The sequence below is a fragment of the Papio anubis genome, chromosome 10 (assembly GCF_008728515.1).
Source record: "Papio anubis isolate 15944 chromosome 10, Panubis1.0, whole genome shotgun sequence".
In the NCBI taxonomy this organism is placed as follows: domain Eukaryota; kingdom Metazoa; phylum Chordata; class Mammalia; order Primates; family Cercopithecidae; genus Papio; species Papio anubis.
This window is the reverse complement of record NC_044985.1, coordinates 12337590-12354253: the sequence shown is the minus strand read 5'-3', so window position 1 is coordinate 12354253 and position 16664 is coordinate 12337590. Positions and strand designations below refer to the sequence as shown.

At 39.2% G+C, this 16664-nt stretch overlaps 1 long non-coding RNA gene across 2 annotated transcripts in view; it reads right to left on the bottom strand.

Annotated features, from left to right (window-relative positions):
- The window catches only part of LOC108581757, a 59632-nt gene extending 43009 nt beyond the window's left edge, over positions 1–16623 (bottom strand). For both annotated transcript variants that reach the window (XR_004176474.1, XR_002516032.2), the window contains exon 1: positions 16371–16623. This is a non-coding gene — a long non-coding RNA (uncharacterized LOC108581757). The remainder of the gene's footprint in view (positions 1–16370) is intronic.
- Positions 16624–16664: the final 41 nt, after the last annotated feature.

Sequence of the window (16664 nt, the reverse complement as noted above, 5' to 3'; positions counted from 1 at the left end):
AACAACTCCATTTTTGACTCAACATTTCCCTACATTGCAATGATGAATTATGAAGCCCTATATCATTCTTAGTATCATCAATACTTTTGATGCTTACAGAAAATCGCTTGGTGAAAAAAATGGTTAGAAAGGATTTTGCTTTATGCTTGTAAGAACAGCACTTCATCAGCTGTGTCTTTTGTCACTAGATATATCCCTCTGTCCCCCAATTAACTACAAAAAGCCCCTAAGTCCAATTTTTAACTTCTTGGTTACGGTTGTACATCTTTTTCCTCAATAGAATCTTTAGATATCAGGCAAAAGGTTTTAAAAGTATTTTACAGTGTTAATTTAGTGACCCAATATTAGTGAGTCTTACATTTCTTTGCCTTTCTACTGTGGCAACCTAGCTCTGAATAGAACTCAGCTAAAAAAAGTGGTTATCTGAATGACTGATCTCTCTATATAAAGATACCTTTTAAAAATAAACGTTTGGGCCGGGTGCAGTGGCTCATGCCTGTAATCCCAGCACTTCGAGAGGCTGAGGCAGGCAGATCACTTGAGGTCAGGAGTTCATGACTAGCCTGATGAACATGGTGAAACCCTGTCTCTACTACAAATACAAAAATTAGCCAGGCATGGTGGCATATGCCTGTAATCCCAGCTTCTCGGGAGGCTGAGGCAGGAGAATCACTTGAACCTGGGAGGCAGAGGTTGCGGTGAGCTGAGGTCACACCGTGGCACAAGAGCCTGGGTGATAGAGCGAGACTCCATCTCAAGAAATAAATAATTAAATAAATAATGTTTGGTTCCCATAATTATCTAACGTTTTATGAGTAACTGAAAGGTTTTCCCTGGTATATATGTTTTTTATTTGCCGCAAATCTATTTTTCTCAACATTTTAGTCACTGATATGATACAGTCAGCTAGTTGGATGGAATTATCTCTCTACTTGCCATTTCTATGTTAGAGTTCCAATCCCTAGGAATGTGTAGACTATTTTTGTCACTACCTTTGCAATTTTAGTTTCATGTTTTGTAATATGAAGAAAAAAAAAAACTTTGGAGACTCTTAAGATTAATGTTGAGAATATTAACCGATATATGTATGTGTATATATGTGTATATATATTTTATGTATATATATACACATAAAATCTGCTATGAGCCCCTACCAGGCTGAGAACTCTTTGAAGGCACAAACTGGATTTCCTTCCTTACTATAACCCACGTGTAGCACCTTACTGTGTAGATATTTGCCATTGTTTATTCCACTGCGTTGCTGCAGATTTTTTAATAGGCCCTTGAGCCCTCTACACAGTTGACCCTGGAATGACACAGGTTCGAACTATCCCGGTCCACTTATATGCAAATTTTCCTCTGCCTCCGACACTCCTGACACAGTAAGACCAACCCCTTTTCTTCCTCCTCTTCCTCAGCCTCACCAATGTAAGATGAGGAAGATGAAGTCCTTTATAATGATCCACTTCCACTTAATGAATAGTAACTATATTTTCTCTTCTTTGCAATTAGTATCTTTTTTCTCTATTTACTTTATTGTAAGAAGAAATACATAATACACATATAAAATATGTGCTAAACAACTGTTTACGTTATAAGTAAGGCTTCTGGTCAACAGTAAGCTATTGTAATGGTAGTTAGGTTTTGAGAGATCAAAAGTTATGCAGGGATTTTTGACTACGCGGGGGGCTGGTGCCCTTAACCCTGCATTGTTCAATGGTCACCTGCGTTTGTTTTGTGTGTGAGGAGAGGAAGGCTAATATGTCCTACTCAACCATCTTGGTGATGTCACTGCTCTGTACTTAGCACTGTATCTGGCCCATGGCACTCACTGAATGTACTTGCTAATGTGACTTCTAAGATGCTAGACCTCTCATCAGCCTTATTAGACTGAAATTCTGAATATTCCTTTCCCATCAGGGATGAGCAGTGACAGTCTCTGGCTGAGGCCAAGGAGAAAGAGGGCCAGGAATTCCTTCTTACCCTGCTTCTGAGCATGCAAACTCCCCCTTGGGATATAAAGCATGCAAGTGTCTTGTCCCTCAGCTCTGGACACACTTACCTCTAACGTGTGATTTAGGGATGGAAGAAGATAAACAGTGGGAAAAGGAATTTCTTTAGCGAATATGAAAAGAATTAAAGATCAAGAACATATTGCCAGCTCCCTGTCTATCCCACCCACCTCAGTCTCAGTCAGACACAGCATGTGAAACACTCCCTCTGCCTCTCCACTTCTAACCCCTGCCATACATATTCTGAAAAGGAACACCATGTTTGAACACCATGTGTGGCTCCTGGGGCAAGCAAACCCAGGATGCACATGCTCTGACAATGTCCATGAGTTCCACCAACCTCTAGGAAGAGTGTAGTGATGGATTGCACTTACATATTATTTGGTGAGTGTGTGGGGAGGGGCTGGCTGGGGACAGCCAGGGTGAAATAGGCTCAGTGTTTCAGGAGGGCCAAGCACAAATACTTGATCCCATCATTTCTTGAAGGGACTGTGAGGACCACAGAAGAACTTTGGTTTACACTGTGGGAGCAGCTGTTGCCTCAATGCCAATGGTAATTTCTTCAGCGGTGGTAGTGAGACAGAGTCCTAATTGTAGAGGGAATTCTCCATCCCTTTCTCAGACTACATAAAAGATACAGTGCCAAAGCCTGCTGGATGTTACCATTGTATGACTGCTGGCATGCCTGGCCTTGGTATTGTTTTAGCAATTGTCTCTCAGAGAAAGAGGCAACATTTGTTAAGAGAGGAGAACAGATTACTGGGTGGCTTCATTTAGAACAGTTTTCCGGATAATATCAGAAGTAGAGCGCACCTTCTTGCTAGAATATAAAAGAAAAGAAAGCAGCTGAATCAATTGGGAAGCTGAACAACTGAACAACATCCCACATAATTATTGGAGCAGCAAAGAAATGCCTATGTTATTTGCATCATTTCTTGCTTCAAAAAAAGAGAAGCTTAAAAACACCAATAAAGACAGATGTAAAATCTCTGTTTCAAGACTCCCAGTTGACACTGATAGATTCCTGTTGGAAAAAAAAAAAAAAGATGTTTCCAAAAAGTAAAATAAAATCTTACTGCAAATATAGTAAAATTGCAAAGGAGGGGAGAAAAGTAGCCTCAGATTTGTGAGAAATGTCAATCTGCAAAGTCCATTATCCAAAGACCTTGTACATCAATACTAGATTTGAATTATGGAGCTGGGTTGCACCTTCATTTACATGGTATTTCCCCAAGTAGCCAGATAATATCAATATCTTGCATTTATATGATGATCATCTTCCCAGATGGCTTCATTAAATTGTATGTTTTATGAGACCCACTTTCTGAAATGTGGTCATCTCTGAATGAGAATGATGCTCCTGGGTAACTTGGGGCAAGGGAAAAATCGTGTTTTGCATTTATGCTGTCTTTCTATCAGTGATCATAAAAATCTTCAGTTAGCAAGCATTTCCTGAGCATCTGCGTGGGCAGAGCCCGAGACGAGACTCTATGTGGTAACATACGGAAGATTAAAAGGTGTGGTCCCAACCCTCCAATACCTCAGTCTCCATTAAGAACAATTTTCTGTTTCACAAATGTGAAAACTTGTGGCCAGACAAGTTTAGAGAATTGGAGAAGATCATGTAGTAAATTTGTTCCAGAGACAGGAGCCCTTATTTCTAGGGCTGGGTCTACATAGTTTTGAGAATAATACCTAAAAATGTTTAAAATATGTCAAACCTGCATTTAAGTGTTAACACTTTGGTTTTTGTTAAGGGAGAAAAGACCAGTTCCCAAATAGGAAAATAAAAAAGGGTCTGTTACATTGTCAATATGAATTTGTAAATATTTCTAAATATCTAAGACTTGTGGTAATTATAGTGGAGGGACAAAAGGAAGGCAGGCTTCCAACTCTGAAGAATTTGGCTGATTTTAGAAGTAAAATCATTGCTGATATGTGGTAATTTCAAAGAAATAAGAAGTCTCCCTTGTGCCTTGAATGAAGATTCAATTTGTCGGCTTATTTCTTCCTACCTTGTAAAATTGCAAGTACTCTGGGAGGAGTCCTACATTCAGTCAACCAAGAAAAATGTGTGGCACATGCCAATCACTCCGTGAACAAATTATGAGGAATTTAAACTGTGTAGATGAGTTTCTCATAGCCTTTCCTGAGAACCTAGATTTTAATGGGTTTGGAAGTAGGGTGGAGTGGGTAGAGGTCAGAGGTAATAGGTGCCAAGGAAGGAAAGAATAGCCAAGAGTGAAAAGGAGAGCCTAGGGGTTGGGGAAAACTAGTCTTTTTAATGTTGTTTAGGGACCACGGTGTGCAATGTACTGTATATCTAGAAATATGGGGATACAAGACTAGTATACTTAAAATACCTGCAAGCATAGAGATTAGAAATCTCAACTCTAATTCTGATCAATTTGGGATTTGGGGCAAGTCACTTCACTATACCTGGGCTACAGATATTCCATCTGTTAAACAAGGATATAGACTAGATAACCTCTAAGGTCAATTTCTATTACATAGGATTCTGTTATTCTAGCTATATGAGAATACGGGACCATTTGAAACAGGAAGTAGAAGAAGAGTTGTTCCGATGCTTACTTATCTTGGTGGAGAGAAGAGACAACATTAAAATCTAAAGTCCAATAATCTTTTCTTAGTGTAAGTCTAGTCTACCAATCAAAATATATTGGATTCTATACTGTCAACCATAAAAGGCCTCAGCCAACTTCAGATGCATTTTGAATAATAGAAGATTCATCTCTGTTCTAGAATTCTATACTTTTTTTCTTTCTTAAATTAGAATATTTTTAAGAAATGTCTAACTTGTGGCTCTATCAGTTGGTAAATAAAGCTTTTAAATGTTTACTTAAAAATTAAACTGTTATCTCCAAAACATTCTACATTTCAAAAACCTTTCTCACGAAATAAAAATGCTAGATTATATATTAAAATTACAGGTGCTGCGGGAATTCAGAAAATAGAAAGATCTTTGTGGTCATTAGGTAACCAGGAAAACCTTCAAAGTAAAAATGAGGTTTAAAGTTGGGCCCTGAAGGAACTTAAGACTGGAATTTTTGGAGAAGGGGGCCTTCTAGTTTTAAGAGGATCTGCCAAAGAGCAGGGCTTTCCAATGCACACAGATGAACTACAATGCTTGAGATGAAGTTTTCACTGCTCCATGACTACTAAGAAAACTAAAGGGCAATGTAGTCAGTATGTCCAATAACTAAATCAAAGTAATTTAAAGGGCTACCCCTTATTCTGAGACAGTGTCCTTCCTCATTTTAGTGTTAAAACATCCTTTTATAAATGATAGTGGTAGTAGATAATAGTTGTTTTCTTCTTCTTATTTTTTCAGATGATGTCTCTCTGTTGCTCAGGCTGGAGGACAGTGGAGTGATCTTGGCTCAGTGCAACCTCTGCCTCCTGGGTTCAAGCAATTCTCCTGCATCAGTCTCCGAAGTAGCTAGGATTACATGCACCTGCCACCACGCCCAGCTAATTTTTGTATTTTTAGTAAAGATGGGGTTTCACCATGTTAGTCAGCATGCCTTGAACTCTGATCTCAAGTGATCTGCCTGCCTCAGCCTCCTAAAGTGCTGGGAGTACAGGCGTGGCCAGATGTTTTCATTTTGAAGTGATGGTATCAAATTTGTCCTCCATATGATGGTCTCTCTTGTTCTTTCTCTTCCTTTGAGATTTTGCTGAACAATGAAATCTAAAGATCTGTGGACTACCAGGTAGGTGAGTATTTCTAAAATGTTTCCTTTATTGTAGCCTTTATTCATGTACACCAAGAAGTCAAGCACAGCTTTCTAGCAAAAGAACCACTTAATTTTAGAATTTTGTTTTGCTCTTCTTGTGATACTGTCATGGTAGTAAATGTTGATCAGGCTTAGCTGTGATGTTGATAGAGTCAAGCTTAATATGTTAGACCTAGGATGTGTTTCAGGCCTTTCAGTGACATAGCACCTAGAAAACAACATCTGCTTCATTTTCAACTTTTACTTGGTTTCCAACCCATATTCCACATTGGCAGCAGATCAGCTGCTAAACTGTTTACCAAAGTCCTTGCTTTGTAGAGATTAAATAAAGAAACGATTTCATAATTCTCTCTCATTCCATTGATGTAGAGTGACTAGATCATTAGATTTGCGGTATAAGCATGCCAAGTTTTTTTCTCAGAAGCCAGTCTTGGGCATTCAAAGTACTGCTTGCCTCCTCTCCTGGACACAGGGTATTCCCGCCCCTCTAAGCCACCAGGTATATATTCATTTCCCTCTGGAGGAAACTGTGAGGACACTGTTTTAGAACAAAACTTTACGGTCTTCCATTTCCACAGTTGCCGTTCTATCTTTTGGTCCCTGACTAAGGAGTACAGGGGAACTTTTCATTATGGTAATAGGGCTTGTGCTCTGAGAAGAGATAATGAGCTTGCTGTTTTTTAATTGGAAAATTGTGTATGTGTTTTTATTAGCTCACTATGATCACTGAGCTGATATGGGAAAAAAATAGAAACACAAACTCTGATTACATTTATTTCAATCCAGAGATGAAGGAAACAAAGGCCCAGGTTGTGTAGTAACTGGCTCAAGGTCACCTAGCTAGCTAGCTGAAGTACAAGGACTTGAAGTTGATCTAATGTTCTCTCTCCTACCTCCCTCCAATACCCCATCGGAATTGAAATCATTGCAATAGCCACTGCCAAGTACTTAACAATGGATATTTGATGGTGGTCCTTTAAGTCTGCACCAGGGTGGTTTTTAGTTTTTTACTTCATCAGCACAGGAAGGCAAGGACATCGCACTGACTCTAATATTTCATCCTTAGCTCTGGATTCCCTTGGTTTTACATTTCTGACTCTTCCCTCAGTTTCTTGTAGGGCTTTATGATTTAATTTAATTTCAGCTTATGGCTGGCTTTGGTACCCAGAAGAGTGGTAATTTGTCCTTTAAATTATTCACCCAGGGGAGTCGGTGTTCTTAGAAAACGAAGCGGGGAGAACCTATAAGCTTCGTCCCAGCAGAGGGATACATGACACACACTGATGCCTCACTCACTTGTTCTTCTCCCACAATACCTTATCTCCCATGTTCAGCCTTGGTTCCTATAATACCTTGTATTTCTGCAGCGCTTTTCACATTAACAAATAAAGCAATTTACAGCGTATTTACACACTGACTAGTGACTAATTATACACCTGCAAGCACTGCAATCACTCCAGACAAGCAACATTCCTCTACATTAGCTTCCCTGTAGGAAGGTGTCTTAGAGCTGTTTGCAGAGAGAATTCGGGGCAACAGTCAGTCTTGGCTCTGACACTCAGTTGTTGAATGTGGGGGCAGTTATATAATCTAGGATGCACCTCTAGACATTTTAGCTCAGGCCTGAGCTAGGGGCTAGAACGATTACAAAAGAAGAGAAAGAGTGGATTGATCTGACCCTAGTAGACCTCACTAAAACTGTTGATAAAACCAGGCAAGGCCAGGCATGGTGGCTCATGCCTTTAATCCCAACACTTTGGGAGGCTGAGGCGGGCAGATCATGAAGTCAGGAGATTGAGACCATCCTGGCCAACATGGTGAAACTCCATCTCTACTAATAATACAAAAATCATCTGGGAGTGGTAGCACATGCCGGTAGCTACTTCTAGCTACTCGGGAGGCCGGGGCAGGAGAATCGCTTGAACCAAGGAGTGGGAGGTTGCAGTGAGCCGAGATCACGCCACTGCACTCCAGCCTGGTGACAGAGCCAGACTCCATCTAAAACACAAACGAACAAACAAAAACCAGGCAAAAACATTTGCAACAACTCACAAAGAAATCATGACATTACAAAATCACCTGCCAGGGTGTTTGGTATGCTTTAGGCAGAACTGAAGCACAGAATGCAAGAGACTATTGCAGTTGTCAATTAAAAAGATAAGAGATGAATATTGTTAAGAGCTACCATTTAATGAGTGCCTACTATGTATTTATATATTCTCACTTAATACCACTGTCATTTAACCCCCTCATAGTTTCCAATTATCACATAAAATTAATTGAAGTTCTAATACGTAAAATAATGTTCTCGAGATTACACAGACGGTAAGGGAGAGCAGGAATTAAAAGCCCAGGTCTGTCTGACTTTTAACCACTCCATTATGCCGTCTTCGGCCTAAGAAAGGGATGGCAAGCATTAACAAGATGCAAATACCTAGTGTGTAAAAGTGGGTTGTGCAGAAAGCATAAGAAAAGGATTGGTAGAATCCATTTAAAGCGGTGCTAAGAAAAGAAATGATATATTTTTAAAGTTTAATTTTTGGCAATATAGTGGGGTGGAAGCAATGGAGGAGCTCCTAAGAAACTAATATAGGCTCAGAGGATGTTCTCTGATGAAGTTAAACAGAAAATAGACAAGTAATCACATTTAAAGATAAAGTAGCAATATAAGCCTGCAAGAATATTAGGTGCTAATGTCCAGAATGTAAGTGAGTTATATGAAAAATGCTAAGTTAGTAAAAGGAAGCCTACACCACTATGGAGAAGGGAAAACAAGTAACAAATATCTTTACTGCATGGAGCCTAGGTTCTGTTTGTTGGGCTCTGCTAATCCTAGTGTGGAGGCTTTCAAACTTGTCTGCAAATGTTCTCACTCTCCTCTCATTGAAAGGTGGAGTCCAGATCTCCTTTTTTTCCCTCTCTGGGATAATCTCAGTGACTGGTTGGCCAACACAGTATGGCAGAAGTGCTCATGTGTAACCTAAGAGGTGATACAGCTGCTACCTGGATTGATACAAAGCAATGAATCACTGAAACACCTGGTGAGAATGTCATAGCAGAGAGTTTCCACCAAGAGAAAAGCACACATTCGCTGATGTGAGGCATTTGCTCCTGAGAGACCAAAGAACAAATTCGAAGTGTAGTAAGTATCAGGTCTAAGGAGTGACATAAGGGTGAAAGATGAAAATAAGTATTAAGGTCAGGCTGGAAACAGGTCAGACTGTGGAGTGCAAGCATTCACGACTGCACGCTATGAACAACAACCAGTGTAACTGGGTCAGGACTGATGTGATGAGCCATACAAGGTACATTTTTATGTATGACACAGAAATGTTCCCAAGGTCAAAGGAGCCTGGCAGTCCTAGACACTCACAATGTTAACAGACAACAGGAGGAAAGGAGAACTCCCTAACCTCTTTAATTCCTACTTTCTCTCCAGATGAACAATTGTCAGATAGAGAAAGGCAGCACTAACATTGGTTTTTAAAAAATAAGGTAGATGAGGAATCTACAAGTAAGCACCGGCTACTGAAGCTGTGTGTAAGTCTCATAACCTGGATGAGGTACGTTTCTCAGACACTAAAAGAACTTTAGGATAAAACAGAACTCCTGTCAATCATCAGGAAGAATCTTGAGAATTAGGGAATCCTGAAAATGGGTAAATGTCTTCTTCTAAAAACAGAGGTGAATCCTGTGAACCCTAGATAGGTGGGCTTCAGATCTGGCTTATCTTTCAGAACAGATCCTCAAAGAGATTATTTATAAGCCCCCAGCGAAGGAGTCAGCATGAGTTAGTCAAGACAAAGTGGTTAACCTGAATTTCTATATGAATTTACCAATCTCTAATGACATGATTCTGAATATGAGCTGGGCACATAGAGAATGACTGTAGGCAAATAATTATTTCTGATGAATGGATTTATGTTAACCAAAAGGCACATCTCCAGAGTCCACCACAGGCCCCTGTCCTTGGTGTTGCATTATCAAAAATGTTTATTACGAATAAGGTTCTGATGGCAGGATGGCGTGCTGACACAGATTGCAGGGAGCACCATTATATGAATGCTGGAATCTGTACCAAAAAGATCTTGATAGGCAGTAACTATGGACATGGTTTAATAAGGAGAAATTCAACAGGGAAGCCCTTTTGTTTAGGCACCTACCCCTCACTCCCAATAGGAAAAAAATCCAAATGCCCCCAAAATTTTACCCCAACAATAAAATAACAGGATAGAGAGAATGTGGTTTGTGCACATGGAAAGGTTTTAAGAGTTGTCTAAATTTAACAGCTCAATACAACTTAATAGTGGGATGTGGCTGCCAAAAATGCTACTGTGATGGGATGTTATGTTAAAAGAAGTTTATAGAACAAAAGATGTGATGGTGCAGCTCTGGTGTTTGTTCTGGACGTGGTCCTATGAAGGCACAGCGACAGACTGAAGCATATCTAGAAGAAAGCAACCATTATGGTTAAAGGATGGAGAACAAGTCATATGGAAAATGACTAAAGAAGTTGGGTATATTTAGACAGGACGAGGATCTTTGGGGAGCGTGGAGCTGGAAGCGGATTTAGCAATTTAAAGGCTGGCATACAGAATTGAGTGGCAATGGGTGGGAGCCATAAAGAAGCTGGGAAGACTTGAATCCTAGGAACAACTCTCTTGTACCTGGACCTATGCAAAGATAAAAGCAGTTTCCTCAAGAGGTGAGGAATTCCCAAACCTGAAGGCATTCAACAGACATAGGAAGGTCATTTGTCAAGGATAATAGCAAAGTGAATAAGAAAAAATCTGCAAAACTATGACCTTTTACCACTACTTTATCACACTTATTCCTTACAACAGGAGGCACTTGTATGATGAAGAAATGGAAGAACAGAGAAATAACTTGTCCAAGAATATGCAGCTGGTAGTGGAGAGCACAGCCTGCAAGGCAGATATGCCTTATTCTAAATAGTGCATATGCCCCAGGCTTCCTCAAATAAAACTGAGCTCTTATTTCCAGGAGAGGACACTGGATCAATCTCTAAAAGGAGAAATGGGATCTGCTGAAGCTAGAGTAGCTAATACATCCTCTGAGAATATTAAACATCACCAGGAGTCTTCAGGCCATCTACGAGCTACACATACTGTTTCTCAGTTTGGAATGTCTTTTCTGATGATGGTTCTATCATAGCTCAATACCAAAATTAATTTTATAAATCTAAGATCTGCTTCTTAAACTCTAAGTTCTTTTAGTTTTCTCCAATCATTACCAAAGTATTAATTCCTAGCCTTTATAAAAAGTAATGCTTCTCAAATTCCAAGGGGATTCAATTTAAAATCATTTCACATAATTTCTTTACTTTGATGGGAAATTCTTTTGATAGTTTCTGGTTTTGGCAAGTCCCAATTCCAGAACAAATCTAAATTCAAGTCCTTGAGTTTCTATAGTGTGTTTTATGTCTGTTACATGAGCTAGCTTTATACATATTTCTTTCATGTAAGTTTAATTATTGGATCATCGTGTCCTTCATCTGCTATCAAATGAAACCCTCTGCTTTTGTGAACAAATGCATATAAATATATACATACATATAATTAGCAAGTCAGAGGAAATTCTCTGCTACTTCCATCAGTGTCTTATAAAAATAATATACACTCTTAGACAACCGCGAGTCTAGCTTAAGTTCAGTTAGAGATAAGAATACATATACTGTCTTCGGGAGGGTCCTAACATTATATAAACCCCACTGTGTGTGAGTTCAGTTTGAACGGAGTGTCCCAGAGCTGAAACAACAGTACGGTGAATTAGCAGGACAAAAATCTCTTAGCAAATACCTTGTTACGTTTTTTGACCTCAAATTGTATGGGCCCTTGTAATAATTAATAGCTAGTGTCGCTTTTATATTCTGGGTCTCTATCATTGCCTCTCTGACAAAGAGTTTATAGTCTGCAATCTTTCCAGTTGTCTTCTCACTCTGATGTTTTACACCTCAGTAGCTTTGTCTTAGAGGTGTATTTTGCATTTGCTTGCTCATCCATAGTGACCTCGCTTGGGCTTTGTTTAGTTTATTTGTTGCCTGATGATACATACCAAGCCTTACAGGGACCATTTGACTTTATATATATTCAATTTATTGACTTTAGTTGTCACTGCTTCTGTACAGACCCATCCAAAAATGCCCCAAAGTGCTATGCCACTAAAAGATCAATGTCCTCATTTTCCTTTTTTGGAGCTTTTGATGTGCAAACCTCCCCCTGGCCCCCACCATCCACCTCAATATTGATGACATTATACATCAGTTTCAAGATGTCCTTTACATTACTATACTTTTAAGCTTATTTACTTTATGCTTTTCTTCATAGTTATTTTGCAAATGTTTTGCTTTTATGATGTATGTGAGCTTAAGCCTAAGACTTCTCTCTCCAGTTTTATGTTTAAAACATTGCAACTTTTTAAGGTTTAAGTAATATTATGATCAAAATAATTTAAGTCAGTATGAGGGGTACATAAAAATTATTTGTGTGAAAATGCTGTTCTAGGATATTCCTATTACATTTCTGAATGCATCGTATAGCATTCTTCTTAAATATTTACCCAATGTCTAAAATTGGTTTGCATTCCCTGGCTATGTCTCATCTATTACATTTGCTATGTGGCCAAGGAAAGCCTGGAAAGTATTAACAACTCATCATGGATAATCATGAATTGATTGTGTTTAATATCACTGTAGATAAAAAAAAAGCTTTATTGACATATTCAAGTATGGCAATGTCAGGGTTTTTCTTTTCTTTCTCCTATCTCTATTGTCTTTTTAAAAATCCCACACACAGCATACACGTTATGCAAGTCACGATTTCAACTACCTCCTATTAAGTCAATAATTCCAGATCTTCATTTCTAGACCAATTTGCTGATTCAAGTTCCAGATGCACATTTCCACTGCTCTACTAGACATTTTTACCTGAATGTTCAACAAGTATTTCAAACTCATTCAACCTGAAATTCAATTCTTGTACTCTTACTCTAGATCAGTGATGTTACTTTCACTCAGTCTCTCAAACTCAAAAATTTGAAATCATCTTCCACCTTCTTTTCTTCACTCTCAACATTAGCAGTCAGCAAGTCCTGATGATTCTTTGTATCCTCTGCCATAGACTTTGTTCAGTTTGCACCATCTCTCAGCAGACAATCGCACTAGCTGCCTACGTAGATTCCCTGTCATCAGTTACCTACATCAATCTAGCTTAAAATAGGAAAAATATATCTGATCTCATTGAGAGTTCTCAGTTGACTTGCTTCTGTACATGTGGGCTGACCTAACTTCTGCATTACCAGCCTGTGAATTTATTGATGCCAAGAGCTCTGTCTTATTCATCGTTGTGTCTCAGGTTTAACAGAGTTCCCACATGTAACTGCTGCTTACTATGTGCTTTTGAATGTTGACAGGACACTAGTGAGTGGCTAAGAGCATAGGGTTTAGAATCCAATAGATCTAGGTTCAATTTCTGCCTTCTCTGCCACTTAGCTACGAAGTGACCTTGGACAGACTAACATTAAGTCAGTGATTCTCAACAATCAGGTGGGGCTCAGGCACTAGAACTTTTAATATATCTATGGGTGATCCTAACATGCAGCCAAGGAATCACTGCTTTTACCCTTAATTTCTCATTTGCTATTTGGTATCTATTTCAAATGGGTTTGAGCATGTGAAATGAGATTTAACTTAGCACAGTGCCTGGCACACAGAAAGTGATTAACATCAATCATGATGTTAAAATACAACTTCAATTTGTAATTTTCTTTTCAATTGCTACCCCCAGCTCTGCCTCTCTTTCAATTCCCAGAATGCACCAAGTTTTTCAGCTTTTGTGCTCTCACACCTGTTCTTCATCCTGCTCTTAGCAGATCCCTCTCAATCTTCAGCTCACGCATAGTCTCCAGGTATTCCCCTTTATTCTCCATCACAGTATAGAGATGTTACATCTTCATGGCACTTGTCTCAGTTTGTAATTACATATTAATTCCACCATTTACTGTGTTTCCCCCACAGGACTGTAGTTTCACAAATGAATGTGCCTTGTCTGTATTGATTTCCTCCTAAAGTCCAGTGCCAAGTGTCCGGTACCTGCCAGGTGCTCAGGTGATAGTTGGATTAATAAATAATCCATTCTGATTTCTCAAAAAAAAAAAAGCAAAATTTCTTGACACTCTATGTCCTTCAACCATATCTCACATCAAAACATCGTAACAAAAACCAAAACGAAAAAAGTAGAATGATCTCTAGTGTGTGGGGTTCTAGCTACTGACTAGGAAAATTGTAATATTAAAAAAATTATCTTGGATGTTTTTAATTTGGGTAATGTTTCCAAGTCCAAGGTTCTTCGAGGCTTACTGAATGGCTTAGTCATCAACCTGTAGGCAATAATTAATGTGACTCCCACAATATCTCACTCCAACAAAGTCAATAAACTTTTGTGGGTGTTTGTACTAGCTAAGTAAAGGGCTTTTTGTTTTCTAACTTATCTTTTGATCTGTTTGGTTGGGAGACCAAACAACATATAAAGCTAATGGAAAAAACCTTTCTTGAAGTCAATAATTATCACATTGTTGATACTTCTACCTATGAAAAAGACCTCAGAAATCATCTAGACCAATCTCTCATTTCACAGATGAAAAGAAGAAAGCCTAAAAAAAATGAATTTAGTGGAAGTGATTACACACATATTGTCTTAGTGCTGAAATACAATCCAGGTTTCAAGGATCATTCACCAGCGTTCCACTGATCACATTACACGAACTTCAAAACAGCTCAGAGTTACTATGATTTCTTGATGTTCTTAACTAATTTATATTCTGGTATCAATTAATTTAGTATTTCAATGTTTCCATAACAAAAATTCAGTCCAAATTCATGAGCTTGATGTTTAGAACTCACATGTCTCACCATACCTCTTTCTACATGCCAGACTCTGCAATCTGTTTCATGTTTTTCCAACTCTGAGCTTCCACCAGAATGCACAGGCTTACCATATCTGCATATTTATCCTCAATGCCAACTGAAAGACCACATCTTCCACGAAAACTGCCCTCAAACCCAGTCAAAGAAGAGAATGGCCCTTTGTATTTCTCCTAGGGATTTTATATTCTGCCTTGTACTGCCGTAGGAATAACTGCATTAGATGCAGGAACCTTGGGAACTGGTGCTATATGGTTTTTGCTTTTAGGTTCTGTCACTACTTGCAACTAATACATATTTAAACTAAAATAAATGCCCCTCTAGGTTAAAATTTTCCATAAGGATTTTCTTGAACGCAATTTCTAAGTGTCCGAAAAAAGCTCGGTTGGAGTAGGCATGAACTGGACATACAGGACTTGTATTGCTTTAAGGAAATACATGATGTGAGAACATTTTCAAATTATTGTCTCTTTTCTGAGTGCTTTCTCTTTTCTTGTAAAAATCATCGTCCATTGTGCATAATTGGCCCAGATCTTTCTTACTGGTAGTCTGAAAACTTACAGGAGTGAAATTTGAGAGCTACAGAAAACATTAGAGAAAACACTAAGAGATATAGGAAATATTAGAGAAGCATCATGCAAATACTTGCCTAGAAACATTTTGTTGGAAATTCAGATTCTTTTTCAGTTTTCAGAAATAAATGTAGATAAAAAGGTCAGAAAAACGAAAATCTATCTTATCGTTTATCAGTTCAAGGTAAATAAAAGGAGTTTACCATCTGACAGTCCTTTGGAAAACTATTATGCAATTATTCTCGGCCCAGATTTCATCTAGAACATTCAAATCCATTGTAATCTTACCAAATCCATAACATGTTTTGGGTTAAGCCACCTCCAAATAGAATAGTTCAATAACTAATATACTCAAGAGAGATTTTTTTTCTCTCTCTTTTTAAAAAGAGTTGCTTAAAAAAACAAAATCGGGGGCAGCTCAAGCCTGTAATCCCAGCACTTTGGGAGGACGAGGTGGGCAAATCACGAGGTCAGGAGTTTGAGACCAGCCTGGCCAATATGGTGAAACCCCATCTCTACTAAAAATACAAAAAGTAGGCAGGCGTGGAGGCACGCACCTGTAGTCCCAGCTACTGGGGAGGCTAAGGCAGAAGAATCACTTGAACCCGGGAGGCAGAGGTTGCAGTGAGCCGAGATCATGCCAGGGCACTCCAGTCTGGGTGATGGATGGGGCGACACTCCGTTTTAAATAAATAAAAATTCAGAATAGGGAAGCAACTCCTCCTTATGACGAGTACCTTTCGGCACTTATATGGGCTTGCTTTTGCACTGACGGCACCACTTTCATTCAAAAAAAAGAAGTTCGCTTGCACAATCTCCAAAGACCCGTTTGGCTTGGTTTCATGTTCTAAAAGTAAGGTTTTAGATTAAGTGAAAAACAATACTTCTGACACATAATTATAAGGTTTTTAAATTTTCTCTATGTTGGTGTAAACTTATAAAGTCCTTCCTATGAAAACTGTCCCCCAAATCACGTTACTTGGTCGTCCTCGAGGAACGATTTTGAATGAAAAGCACATAAAGTGCTGTAGCATGGAGACGAGAGACAAATAACTATGCTCTTCTCCCAAATTAAGTTATGACTTACTAGGGGAGGAAAAGGAGCAGTATAAAGCCCGGTCCTCTGCGGGAAGTACTCGGAGGCCTGCCCCGGAGCGCGCTCCTCTCGGCTACGAGATGAGGGGCACGCAGACGGCCGCGCCTCTCGGTGAGTGTGCGTGTATCAGTGCATGATTCCTTTACTCCGCCCACAGGGTCTGGGCATCCGTCATTACCCACGGCTGCCTGGTCAGCAAACAACAGCTGATCCGACAGCCGCCAGTCACCTCGACGGTCCACGCCCACCGCTAGCCTCCAGTCTCCCGCAGACCGGAAGCCCTTT